A 13,724-nucleotide genomic window follows, 5' to 3' on the forward strand; every position below is an offset into this window, starting at 1 on the left:
TCACTCCATCATCACTCCATCGCACACTCCATCGCACACTCCATCGCACACTCCATCGCTCACTCCATCGCTCACTCCATCGCTCACTCCATCGCACACTCCATCGCTCACTCCATCATCACTCCATCGCACACTCCATCGCACACTCCATTGCTCACTCCATCATCACTCCATCGCTCACTCCAGCGCACACTCCATCGCACACTCCATCGCTCACTCCATCGCTCACTCCATCGCTCACTCCATCGCTCACTCCATCGCTCACTCCATCATCACTCCATCGCACACTCCATCGCACACTCCATTGCACACTCCATCGCACACTCCATCGCACACTCCATCGCTCACTCCATCGCTCACTCCATCGCACACTCCATCGCTCACTCCATCATCACTCCATCGCACACTCCATCGCACACTCCATCGCTCACTCCATCATCACTCCATCGCTCACTCCAGCGCACACTCCATCGCACACTCCATCGCTCACTCCATCGCACACTCCATCGCTCACTCCATCGCTCACTCCATCGCTCACTCCATCGCACACTCCATCGCTCAGTCCATCGCACAGTCCATCGCACACTCCATCGCACACTCCATCGCTCACTCCATCGCACACTCCATCGTACACTCCATCGCTCACTCCATCGCTCACTCCATCGCTCACTCCATCGCACACTCCATCGCTCAGTCCATCGCTCAGTCCATCGCACACTCCATCGCACACTCCATCGCTCACTCCATCATCACTCCATCGCTCACTCCATCGCTCACTCCATCATCACTCCATCGCTCACTCCAGCGCACACTCCATCACACACTCCATCGCTCACTCCATCGCACACTCCATCGCTCACTCCATCGCACACTCCATCGCTCACTCCATCGCTCACTCCATCATCACTCCATCGCTCACTCCAGCGCACACTCCATCGCTCACTCCATCGCACACTCTATTGCTCACTTCATCCCTCCATCGCTCACTCCATCGTACACTCCATTGCTCACTTCATCACTCCATCATCACTCCATCGCACACTCCATCATCACTCCATCGCACACTCCATCGCACACTCCATCATCACTCCATCGCACACTCCATCATCACTCCATCGCACACTCCATCGCACACTCCATCATCACTCCATCGCACACTCCATCGCACACTCCATCATCACTCCATCGCACACTCCATCATCACTCCATCGCTCACTCCATCATCACTCCATCGCACACTCCATCGCACACTCCATCGCACACTCCATCGCTCACTCCATCGCTCACTCCATCATCACTCCATCGCTCACTCCATCGCACACTCCATCGCACACTCCATCGCACACTCCATCGCACACTCCATCGCACACTCCATCGCTCACTCCATCATCACTCCATCGTACACTCCATCACACACTCCATCGCACACTCCATCGCTCACTCCATCGCACATTCCATCATCACTCCATCGCACACTCCATCATCACTCCATCGCTCACTCCATCATCACTCCATCGCACACTCCATCGCACACTCCATCGCACACTCCATCGCTCACTCCATCGCTCACTCCATCGCTCACTTCATAACTCCATCGCTCACTCCATCGTACACTCCATCGCACACTCCATCACTCACTCCATCGCACACTCCATCACTCCATCGCAAACTCCATCGCTCACTATAGTAAAATGTGCGCAAGCTTTATAAATCGAGGGAACGAAATAGTAAAACGTGCGCACACTTTATAAATCGAGGGAACGAAATAGTAAATCATGCGCACGCTTTATAAATCGAGGGAACGAAATAGTAAATCATGCGCACGCTTTATAAATCGAGGGAACGAAATAATAAATTGTGCGCACACTTTATAAATCGAGGGAACGAAATAGTAAATCATGCGCACGCTTTATAAATCGAGGGAACGAAATAATAAATTGTGCGCACACTTTATAAATCGAGGGAACGAAATAGTAAATTGTGCGCACGCTTTATAAATAATTATGGCAAAAATATACCATAATTATTGCATAAATATTAAAAAATACCATCAAATCATCTCAAAATACAAAATTAAAATTAAAAATTAATTAAAATATAAATTGCATTGGTTTTACTGGGGTGGAGGAAGTTTAATTTTTGGTGTCTGGTCACTTATGACTGGGAAGACGACCAGAGAAACCCCTAAACCAAGAGCTCCAGAGGGTTGAGGGAAATCAGACCAAACACTATTGATACATATTCTGACTTGTAAGTTCATTGGTCAATGACATGACGTATTTTTTGTGTCCGAATTCATTATTTTCCTTTAAAAAAAATGCTTTATAAATACAAGTCACATATCAAATTGATCTACAATATTTCCTTTATAAGATACTCTTTTAATTTTTTTGAAATTCAATTGACTTTTTGAGTTGTGGTGTTTCAAAGACCTAAAATGTCAGGTGGTGCGACCTGCAAATTTACATTTAAAACTATCAATTCCCACTGCAATTGCAAAATGAAGTAAGAAATATAACTGTAAACCATTATATAATAATAAAAAAAAACATAACTCCTTATGGAAAATTGGGTTTGAACACATAGAAAAATGTCCACTTGAATGAATTGGACTTAAAGGCAAGGCAAGGCAAGGCAAGTTTATTTGTATAGCACATTTCATACACAGTGGCAATTCAAAGTGCTTTACACAGAAATGAAATAAAAATATTACAGTTATAATAGGAATTAAAAGAAATAAAAAATAAAGAAAACATTGAAAGATAAAAATAAAGAGTATAAGTAAGAATAAAAATAAGAACAGGGTTAAATTTAAGCATATAAATTAAAATGCAAGCAGTTCGGACAAAGCACGTACAGTGGCACAGCTCATTCAGTAAATGCACAGCTGAACAGATGTGTTTTGAGTCTGGACAGATGTGCACAGATGTGTTTTGAGTCTGGATTTGAAAGTGGCTACTGTTGGAGCACATCTGATCTGTTCAGGAAGCTGGTTCAGCTACGGCTGGCATAATAGCTAAAAGCAGACTCTCCTTGCTTTGAGTGAACCCTTGGTATTTCTAATTGACTTGATCCTGATGATCTGAGTGATCTGTTGGGTTTGTATTTAATCAGCATATCTGCAATGTATTGAGGTCCTAGGTCATTGAGTGATTTATATACAAGTAATAGCACTTTAAAATCGATCCTAAATGTAACTGGAAGCCAGTGTAAAGACCTGAGGACTGGTGTGATATGGTCATATTTTCTGGTTCGGCTCAGGATCCTGGCAGCAGCGTTCTGTATGAGCTGCAGCTGTCTAATGGTCTTTATGGGAAGGCCGGTGAGGAGACCATTACAATAGTCCACCCTACTGGTAATAAAAGCATGAACGAGTTTCTCTAAGTCTTGCCTGGAAACAAAGCATCTAATTCTTGATATGTTTTTGAGATGATAGTAAGCTGATTTAGTTATTGCTTTGACATGACTACTGAAACTCAGGTTTGACTCCAAAATCACACCAAGATTCCTGACTTGATTTTTTGATTTTAGACCTTTAGCCTCAAGATATGCGTTCACCTTCAGAATTTCATCTTTGTTTCCAAATGTAGTGATTTCAGTTTTGTCTTTGTTTAACTGAAGAAAGTTTTGGCACATCCAACTGTTAACTTCATCAATGCATTTACATAGAGAGTCAATGGGGCTGTAGTCATTAGGTGATATGGCTAAGTAGATCTGGGTGTCGTCAGCATAGCTGTGGTAAGCCATTTTGTTATTTTTCATTATTTGGCTGAGTGGCAGCATATACAGGTTGAATAGTAGTGGAGCAAGAATTGACCCTTGTGGGACTCCGCATGTCATGGATGTCCACTCAGACTTATGGTCACCTATACTCACATAATAACCTCTCCCTTCTGAGTATGACCTGAACCATTTGAGGACCATTCCAGAAAGCCCAACCCAATTTTCTAGCCTGTCAAGAAGTATTTTGTGGTCAACAGTGTCGAATGCAGCACTGAGGTCCAGTAGTACCAGAATTGATGTTTTGCCTGTATCTGTATTGAGGCGAATATCATTTATAATCTTTATGAGCGCTGTCTCTGTGCTGTGATGCGGTCGGAAACCAGATTGAAAATTGTCAAAGTATCCGTTTGAGTTTAAGAATTTGTTCAGCTGACTGAAAACAACTTTTTCAATGATCTTGCCTATGAAGGGGAGATTTGAGATTGGTCTGTAGTTGCTCAATATGGAGTTATCCAGATTTCTCTTTTTCAGGAGAGGCTTTACTACTGCGGTTTTAAGGGAGTTTGGAAAAGTCCCAGAAAGAAGTGAGGCGTTTACCACTTCTAGGAGATCTGCTTCTAAACAGTTAAACACACTTTTGAAAAAAGAAGTGGGGAGTGTGTCAAGGGCGCAGGTTGATGTTTTAAGGTGCTGTACTGTTTCTTCTAAAATTTTACCATCAATTGCTTCGAAATCAGTCATAGTAACTTTCTGAGGCTGTGGTCTGATCTGACTCACCTCAGAGCAACTGAACGATGTGCTGATCGCATTTCTGATATTAATGATTTTCTCGGAGAAGAAGGAAGCAAACTCACTGCATTTGCTGTCTGAGAGCATTTCACTGGGAATGTGACTCGGGGGGTTTGTTAGTCTCTCTACAGTAGCAAAAAGAGTGCGCGTGTTGTTTATGTTTCTGTTTATAATATTTGAAAAGAAGGTCTGTCTAGCTTTGCCTAGTTCCACATTGAAAGCACGAAGACTGTCTTTATAGATGTTATAATGGACTACAAGTTTTGTCTTTCGCCACATGCGTTCCGATTTCCTGCATTGTCTTTTCATTAATTGCACTTCTGTTGAGTTTCTCCAAGGTGCTTTTTGTTTGCCACTCTTTTTCCTGGCTTTTACAGGAGCAATATCATCAATTACACCCTTAACTTTTGAGTTAAAAGAGTCAAGGAGAAAATCAACAGAGTCTGCAGATATGCTTGGTGTTAGAGATATAGCCTTCATAAACAGCACACTAGTGTTCTCATTTAAGCATCTCTTTTTGACAGAGACAGATCTAGTTTCAATGGCAGGAGAGATTGATATATCAAAGAAAATACAGAAATGATCAGACAGTGCCACATCCTTAATAACTATTGATGAAATATTTAGACCCTTACTGATAAGTAAATCTAAAGTGTGTCCACGATCATGTGTGGGTCCGTGAACATGTTGTGTCAAATCAAAAGTGTTAAGAACAGTCATGAGATCTTTTGTTGTACTGGATTCAGCATTGTCAATGTGAATGTTAAAATCCCCAGCAATAGCAAAACAGTCATACTCAGATGAGATTGCTGATAACAGCTCTGTAAAGTCATCAATAAAGGCCGGAGAATATTTCGGAGGCCTATAAATAATGATAAGCAGGATGCGTGGAGCACCTTTTAGCACAATGCCCAGATATTCTAGAGACAAATAGTCACCAAATGATACTTGCTTACATTGATAGACATCTTTAAATAGAGCAGCGACCCCCCCGCCCCTTCTGACTGGTCTGCAGACACTCATAAAAGTAAAGTTAGGAGGGGCTGTTTCATTGAGGACTGTTGCACTGCAGCTGTCTTCTAGCCACGTTTCATTTAGCAGCAAAAAATCTAGGTTGTTTGTGGATATTAAGTCGTTGACTAGAAATGATTTGTTTTTAAGTGAACGGATGTTTAAGAGTGCTAACTTAACAGTATTAATTTTAATTTTTTCCCCCATAGTAATCTTAGTTTGACAATTAACAGGCAGCAGATTAGATGGGTTTGCCATACGGCCTGAGAAAGCCTTGGACTTTCTATCACGTAACAGAACAGAAATAGAGAAAGATAGAGGCACACTGAATTCACGCATGTTTTGTAAACATTTGATAAGATTGCTGGTGACGTTGCGAGGACCCAGAACACGTCACTGAGAGCTGGTATCAGTTGTTTTTGGTGCAGATGGAGGAGGGTGTGTGCCCTGGCGTTGTGACCGAAGAAATCTCACAGGAGGAGGGGCAGAGCGAGCTGGGCCCACAGTCTTTGGTGGTTGTGGGCCTTGACGCTTTTTGGTTGATATCTGGGGGCTCGCAGCGATCGAGTATGATTGTCTGTTTCCAGTATAAACAAAATCCATTTTCTCTGTGAAGCTCAGAGGCGGGGATGCTGTAGAGCGGAATAACATGTCTGGTGAGGGGGGCTGTTTCTCTGGTGTTACCGGAAGCTGCAATATGTTATCGTCCGGTTCAAGGATTGACATTTCTTCCAGCCTATTGCTTATATTACATATAAGTTTTAAAAGTTCACCAGTGTCACTCCTGATGGTCCCCATTTTTACCAGTGCCTCCACAGACTCCACAGTATGGGCTGAGATGTTACTGTTTAGTTCCTCGATCTGTGTCATTTGGAGCAGTTCTAATCCGTCACAGTGCGTCTGTGGTGAGCTCTGAGGGCGGGGCTCAGCTGGGAGTGTGTCCATGAGAAGTGGTTGTTGTGGCTGCGTGGTGTTATCATTGTCCTTGTGGGGTGTATCAACCGCATGTCCATTCAGATGCTGAAATGAAGTCCTGTGATCGTACTTTACTGGTGTGTGTGTGCCATCCAGGTTGAGTGGGTTAGCACACACAGCTGAAGGATGATGAAGGGAAAAATAAATATTGTCCTTTAGCACTCTTGCACCGAGTTTGTTTGGGTGGAGGCCATTTGATGTAAACAGTTGTCTCTGACTCCAGAAGAGATTAAAGTTGTCGATAAAGTTCACTCCCTTCATGTTGCAGGTTTTTTGCAGCCATGTATTAAGCCCAAGTAGCCGTGAAAACCTATTTGTTCCTTTTGCTGGAAATGGTCCACTGATGAACGGCTGAACTTTCAGTTTTCTAAGTGTTTCAAAAAGTTCATTAAAATCCCTCTTGAGGAGTTCTGACTCCTCTCTCTGAATATCGTTCTTTCCCACATGAATGATAAGTCGATTTGCAGTCTTATGTTTCATCAGAATGTTCTTAAGTTCCCTGTTGACATCAGAAACTGTTGCTTGTGGAAGGCAGCATGTAGTTGTATCCCTGCTGCTAATGTTTCTGATTGTGGAGTCGCCCACTATCAGAGTCCTGGGCTCGGCTGCGCTCTGAGCTGAGGGCCGCTGTCTGCTCGACCTTGAGCGCCTGTTAGCATTAGTGTTAGCTGCGGGCTGATTCAATCTGTGTTCGGTCACATTCATCACGTTTGGGGATTCCTCACCCACATTCATTAGCACTTCAAATCTGTTTTCAAGATGTATATTTGGTGGTAGAAAACTAGTGTTTGCAATCCTTGTGTCTGGGGTAGAGCATGCTAATGCGGCAATATGTGATGCTCGTGACAATCTGATGTCTCGAGTGCCTTTGGGTCTTGCTCCCTGTTTGTTCCATTGATTAGTGTGTTGATCAGTTACTTGTTTCTCTACATGTTGAGTAGCACTACATTTATGGGACTCACCGGCAGTGTGCAGAGGGCGATCATGATGAAGCTCTGCTGTGTGATTCGTCTGGTTGGATGGTTCCGCAAATAACTTTGTTTCAAGAACTGCAATCCTTTGTAAAAGTCTGTGGCAGTTTGTGCAGCAAGTAGATTCTAGAAGAGGCATTTTCTTATCCTTTTGAATGTAGGCAGCTGTGTTTTCCCTTCTCCGGAATGTAAGCTGGAGGCAGTGGGAGGCTGGTCGGTTGAAATATTCCGCTTTTTGTTTAGGAATTCAGTCACCAGAGTTTCTAATTTTATCATTGGAGTCAAGCTATGTCGTTTGAGCAATGTGCTGATTTGCTGAAGTTGTAAAATATAGAAGCGATAGAGCAAAGCGCGGAGCAGTAAGCAAGAGCGTCCGAACAGTAGCGAAGCAGGAAGTGCTATTTTCTATGTATTGCCCTTAAAGGGCAATACATAGAAAATAGAAGGGGCATTTACCATGTGATATGCATTTCACAATTATTCATATGTATATTGTAAATGTATATTATCTTAAATGAATATATGGTCGCACCACCTGACATTTTCTGGGTGGTAAAATCAGAAATCTTGTTTAATAAGGAATTAATGCGGTCTTAAAAGCTGTAAAGCCAATATGAATTAACACCATACAGTTTTTTTGAAATAAAAATGCATTTTAAAACTCTTTTGCTTAAAATTATGAAATTTTAATCTTAAAAAAATATAATTTTTCTTATTTGTCATTGATCCTTATATCATCACACAATTCTAAAAAGTCAAAATTGCATGAAAAGAAAATCCAAATTGTTAGATAAAAGTCACAGTTATCTTATTATTTTTATTCCGTGGTGGAAACAAACTTTCAAAATTACATATACTTTAGCTTTTAGATTTTAGTTTTGCATGTTAGTTGCATAACATGACTTCAGTTAAGACGTATATTTATTTTTCAACTTATTTAAAGCTGCAGTCCGTAATTTTTTTTGGGTAAGAAATGATCCAAAATCAAACGCTCAGCTGACGTCCGCCCAGTTCCCAGCGGGTGATGATGTGTTATAACTGGAGAGCTACTGGTGGGTTTCAGCCATTACACTCTAAAAAATGCCCAGTGAATGGGTTGTTTTTAACCCAGTGAATGGGTCGTTTTTAACCCAGTGAATGGGTCGTTTTAACCCAGGGAATTTTAACCCAGTGAATGGGTCGTTTTAACCCAATGAATGGGTCATTTTTACCCAGTAATTGGTTTGTTTTAACCCATCGAATGGGTTGTTTTAACCCAGTGAATGGGTTGTTTTAACCCAGCAATTGGGTCGTTTTAACCCAGTAATTGGTTTGTTTTAACCCATCGAATGGGTTGTTTTAACCCAGCAATTGGGTTGTTTTAACCCAGCAATTAGGTCGTTTTAACCCAGTGAATGGGTTGTTTTAACCCAGCAATTGGGTCGTTTTAACCCAGCGAATGGGTTGTTTTAACCCAGCAATTGGATCGTTTTAACCCAGTGAATGGGTCGTTTTAACCCAATGAATGGGTCGTTTTAACCTAGCAATTGGATCGTTTTAACCCAGTGAATGGGTCGTTTTAACCCAGTGAATGGGTCGTTTTAACCCAATGAATGGGTCGTTTTAACCTAGCAATTGGTTTGTTTTAACCCAGCAATTGGGTTGTTTTAACCCAGCAATTGGGTTGTTTTTAACCCAGCATGTTTTCGAGTGTAGGGCACGTCTCCACACATGAAGGAGGAGTCCGGCTATGGGCTCTCGAGTGTGAGGATCATTTTCAGCCTTTTCTCACAGCAGCTGGAGTAATTCAACCCAAATGACATCATCAGTGCCTGGAGGTTCTCCGTAGTCAAAAGCAGAAGATTAGACTGTACAGATCCAGGCCCGGTTCCAGAATCACATCGCTGAGGTGCTCTAGTGAAGTGCACAGAGACACACGGGCGTCTGAGCCGGTGTGTGTGTGTGTGTGTGTGTGTGTGCGGGACAAGACCAACACACATTTTACGATCAATAATACTGGACACACTCACTTTTATCATCTCTAACTCAGCACATCTGTTCACCGACCCCTAACCGATACACACTTATTATTAAACACATGTTAGACGCTTTATTTCCACTTTTCTAATATTTTCTTCATTTTTATTCAAATAAATGCGTTTCCGATCTGATGTGTGATGGGAAAAGGGAGTATAGTGAGTTAGGCAAAAGGCGGATTCGAACCGCGTCAAAACTTGGTGCCATGCGTCTTACCCTTAGACCGGCCACGCCCTTAATTATGCAGAACTTTAAGGATTTATATAATTTAAACGGAGCCGCTTGGTCTCACTGTAAAATCCAACAATTGTTCTTACTAAGACTTTTTTAGTAAACTTTACTTAATGTCCAATAATTTGTTGAACTTTCTTAAAACAATGAAGTAATCTGAACTATTTACATGCTATGCCTTCGTTACTTAGAAAACTCAAGTAAACATTACTTGACTGGTTTGAGTACCAAAAAAACAAGCAGGCGGACGGGCAAAGTGTTTTTGAGGTGGTGCAATTTTGTATAGACTTATCACTCATTTCCTCCACTTCCGGTCACCATGATGGAGATCAGTGTTCCATTTGGTTGGACACTTGGAACTTCATACTTATTATAGTAATTAACTTCCTATTAATGCAGCAATGCAACAAGAAATCATAGTTGTATGATTTCAAAAGAAGGGAAGTAATATATATATAAAATATTTGTCCATTAATGATATACAACATAACTCTATTTAATGTCAAATAATGATCTTTTTACATTATTTTTGTTAATATTTATGGCATAACCTTTTAATTGAGTTGATATAATCCCTCTATATTTGTCACAATATCATTTGACCATGCTTGAGTGTGTCACACACACACTTCAACATTCAGCATGCAAAACACAACAATGGATCAAGGATTTTATTTTTATTTTTAATTATTAATACGACCTTTACTATTTTACTTGCTGTCATTATTGGGGTTATACTGACAAAAGACAAATAGTAAAATAAAGCTAAAAATAGTAAAACGAAGCAATTAATTTATTCATGCCACAATGCACTCTGGGAGTACACTTCCTCAGATCCCAGATAGAATTAAGTTGACAAAACTTAAACGGTTTAAGTAAGAACAGCTTAATGCAATTAAGTACTTACTTAATTGTTTTTAGTACCTGTAGACTATTGATAAGTAATAAATAAATGTTGAATGGAGTTCAGTTGTTGCTTTTTGTCTTCACTTCAAGTTCAGCTTACTTGAGCATTTTAAGGCAATCGGTTTCCTAATATTTTCCTAGTAATGTGAGCACTAATAACAAGTTAACATAAGTTAACATAACTAATAATTAAGTTAGTTAAGAGTTAAGTATACTTCATTAACAAGTTTTCTGTACAAATTTTGTTAAGTTTTGCTGACAAAAAAATAATACGCTGCTTTACTTGAAAATTTTAAGGCAATCGGTTTCCACACTTTTTCTAAGTAAAGTCAACTTATTAAGTTTTATTGTCGCTCTCAATGATAGAGCGATTTCCGTAATTTTGTCTTTCCCAACCAGACGTTTAGCAAACAAGCCGATATATTTGTACTTAATGTAAATGGCATCTAATCCAATAAAATTTTCTGAGAAAGGACCCATCCACATTTATTTTGCTTCCGACGCTCATGGAGAAATTTATGATTATTGATTTACAAGTCACTTTTACCAATAATTGGAATTTCAAAAATATTTAGCTACAAATTGTCTATTAATCTGCCTTTACATTGCTTTAATGCGTCACTAGTATTTTAACACGTCATCTTCCTGAGAACCAGAAAAAAGCTTTTGTGAATTTAGATTCTTTTACATTACATTGTTTGGAGCATAAAAAACAACTTAATTTTTTAATTCCTATGTTATTTGCTATATCCTCTGCTCTGTAGAGGACACCAGAACCCCTTTATTGAGAAAATTAAAACACATGAATAGACAAATTCGGGATTTTTTTTTCATTCACCAATACATTTTTTATGCTTAAAGTTTTTTCTTTTATCCAAACTTTGTATAAAGATGATTCTCAATGATATGAAAGATAGAGAATAATTTGATATATCATTTTACTTGTGTGTAAATATGTGTGGGTAATTGTGTGTAATATGTGTGTAAACATGGCCATAAATGCCATTCCCATTCTCATCTATACACTGTATCTAATTTGCATATTAATGCATTTTGGGACAATATGTCATGTAAAAAGACGTGTATTAATATTTTCATAAGAATATCCAGACTCATGAGTGTGAATGTTGTTAGAGAAATTCGCTAATATAATGTCCTCTACACACTGCAAAAAATGCTTTTCTTACTTAGTATTTTTGTCTTGTTTTCAGTCCAAGTATCTACAAAATCTTACATTAAGAAGCATTTACTAGACAAGCAAAAGTTTTGGTCTTGTTTTGGGGGAAAATAACTCAAAATTAAGGGAGTTTTTGCTTAAAATAAGCAGAATAATCTGCCAATGGGGTAAGACAAATAATCTTAATTCAAACAGAAAACAAGATTATTTTGCTTATTTTAAGCAAAAACTCCCTTAATTTTTAGTTATTTTCCCCCAAAACAAGACCAAAACTTTTGCTTGTCTAGTAAATGCTTCTTAATGTAAGATTTTTTAGATATTATATAAATGTATATACATGCAAATATTTCTTAAATATATACATGCTTGTGTGTGTATTTATATATAAATAATAATTAACAGAGTACACACACATATATTATGTAAACACAAACTTTTATTTTGGATGCGATTAATCACGATTAATCTTTTGACAGCCCTAATATATATAATGTTTTTTTGTTTCTTGGAAACATGACAGATTTGACAAAAGCTTGAGCTGACAGTAGCTTGAGATTGTACACAGGAAATGTATAGATATATTTAACAATATCTGTAAAACTTTCATCAACCAAAAAGTTTTAATGGGTGAAATTTAAATATTATTTCTGAGTTAGAACTTTATTCTTATTTAAATTTAATAAGTGCTCTATTTAGATCACCACAGGTAAAACCCCACAACAAAAAATACTTTTTTAACTTGGTATTTCTGTATTTTTCCAGTCTAAATATCAAAAAATTCTTAAAGCTCCACTGTGTGATATTTTCCTCCATCTAGTGGTGAACTTGTGTATGACCATCCAGTGAATATTAGTTTCTGTTCCTCTCAATTCCGATTTCGTTTTAACTCCTACGGTGGCCGATTTAGTCCAAGATTAACATGGCTTCCAGTTCGACCTCGTCCACATTGGACACGGAGCCATCGAGTGTTAAAACACCAAAGGCAAAGCTTGAATTTACGGGAATGTCCCTCTTTGGCTAATGTACTTTCAAGATGGAGGGGCAACATGGCGACCCGCATTCGAACCCTCACCCGTATGTGTTTACAATGGCATATTATAAACTTACGAGAATACTTTATTACTTGAAAGAAGTAAATATACATTAATGAGCACATATATATTTGAAAGAACTAAGTGTTTATAGCTAAGAATAAACTAAAAAAGTTACACAGTGTAGCTTTAAATGCCGCATACTGGATGTTTTGCCCTTTTCACACCATTCTTTGTAAACCCTAGAAATGGTTGTGCGTGAAAATCCCAGTAACTGAGCAGATTGTGAAATACTCAGACCAACAACCATGCCACGCTCAAAATTGCTTAAATCCCCTTTCTTTCCCATTCCGACATTCAGTGTGGAGTTCAGGAGATTGACCAGGACCACACCCCTAAATGCATTGAAGCAACTGCCATATGATTGGTTGATTAGATTATTGCATTAATGAGAAATTGAACAGGTGTTCCTGATAATCCTTTAGGTGAGTGTACACCGATCAGGCATAACATTATGACCACCTTCCTAATATTGCATGGCCGTGGTCCCAGAAAGAAGCCTCTTCTGAAACCAGTAAACAGTTTTCTGGAGACGTCCTGTCCAAGAACATGAATTACTGGAACTGTGCCCTGTGGTCTGAGGAGACGAGATAAACATGTTTGTCTCAGATGGTGTCCAGTGTGTGTGTGTGTGTGTGTGTGTGTGTGTGTGTGTGGACGCCCTGGTGAGGAAACCAACCCAGCAAACACACCCAGTGGGGCCCGAAGGGGTGGCACATGAGCTGATATCTGGGGCCCGCCTGGGCTACTCAACTAATTTTGGGGCATACATGGGTCTGCCCATATGGGTTGATGATGGGACCCAAATAGGTGTTATCCAGAGGTGGACAAACT

General features: G+C 39.8%; 1 protein-coding gene across 2 annotated transcripts in view; it reads left to right on the forward strand.

The window, feature by feature from the left end:
- Nucleotides 1–13,724, forward strand: part of clnk (cytokine dependent hematopoietic cell linker) — a 53,496-nt gene that overhangs the window by 26,388 nt on the left and 13,384 nt on the right. The window lies entirely within an intron of this gene.

The sequence above is a fragment of the Gobio gobio genome, assembly GCF_949357685.1.
Source record: "Gobio gobio genome assembly, chromosome: 16".
In the NCBI taxonomy this organism is placed as follows: Eukaryota; Metazoa; Chordata; class Actinopteri; order Cypriniformes; family Gobionidae; genus Gobio; species Gobio gobio.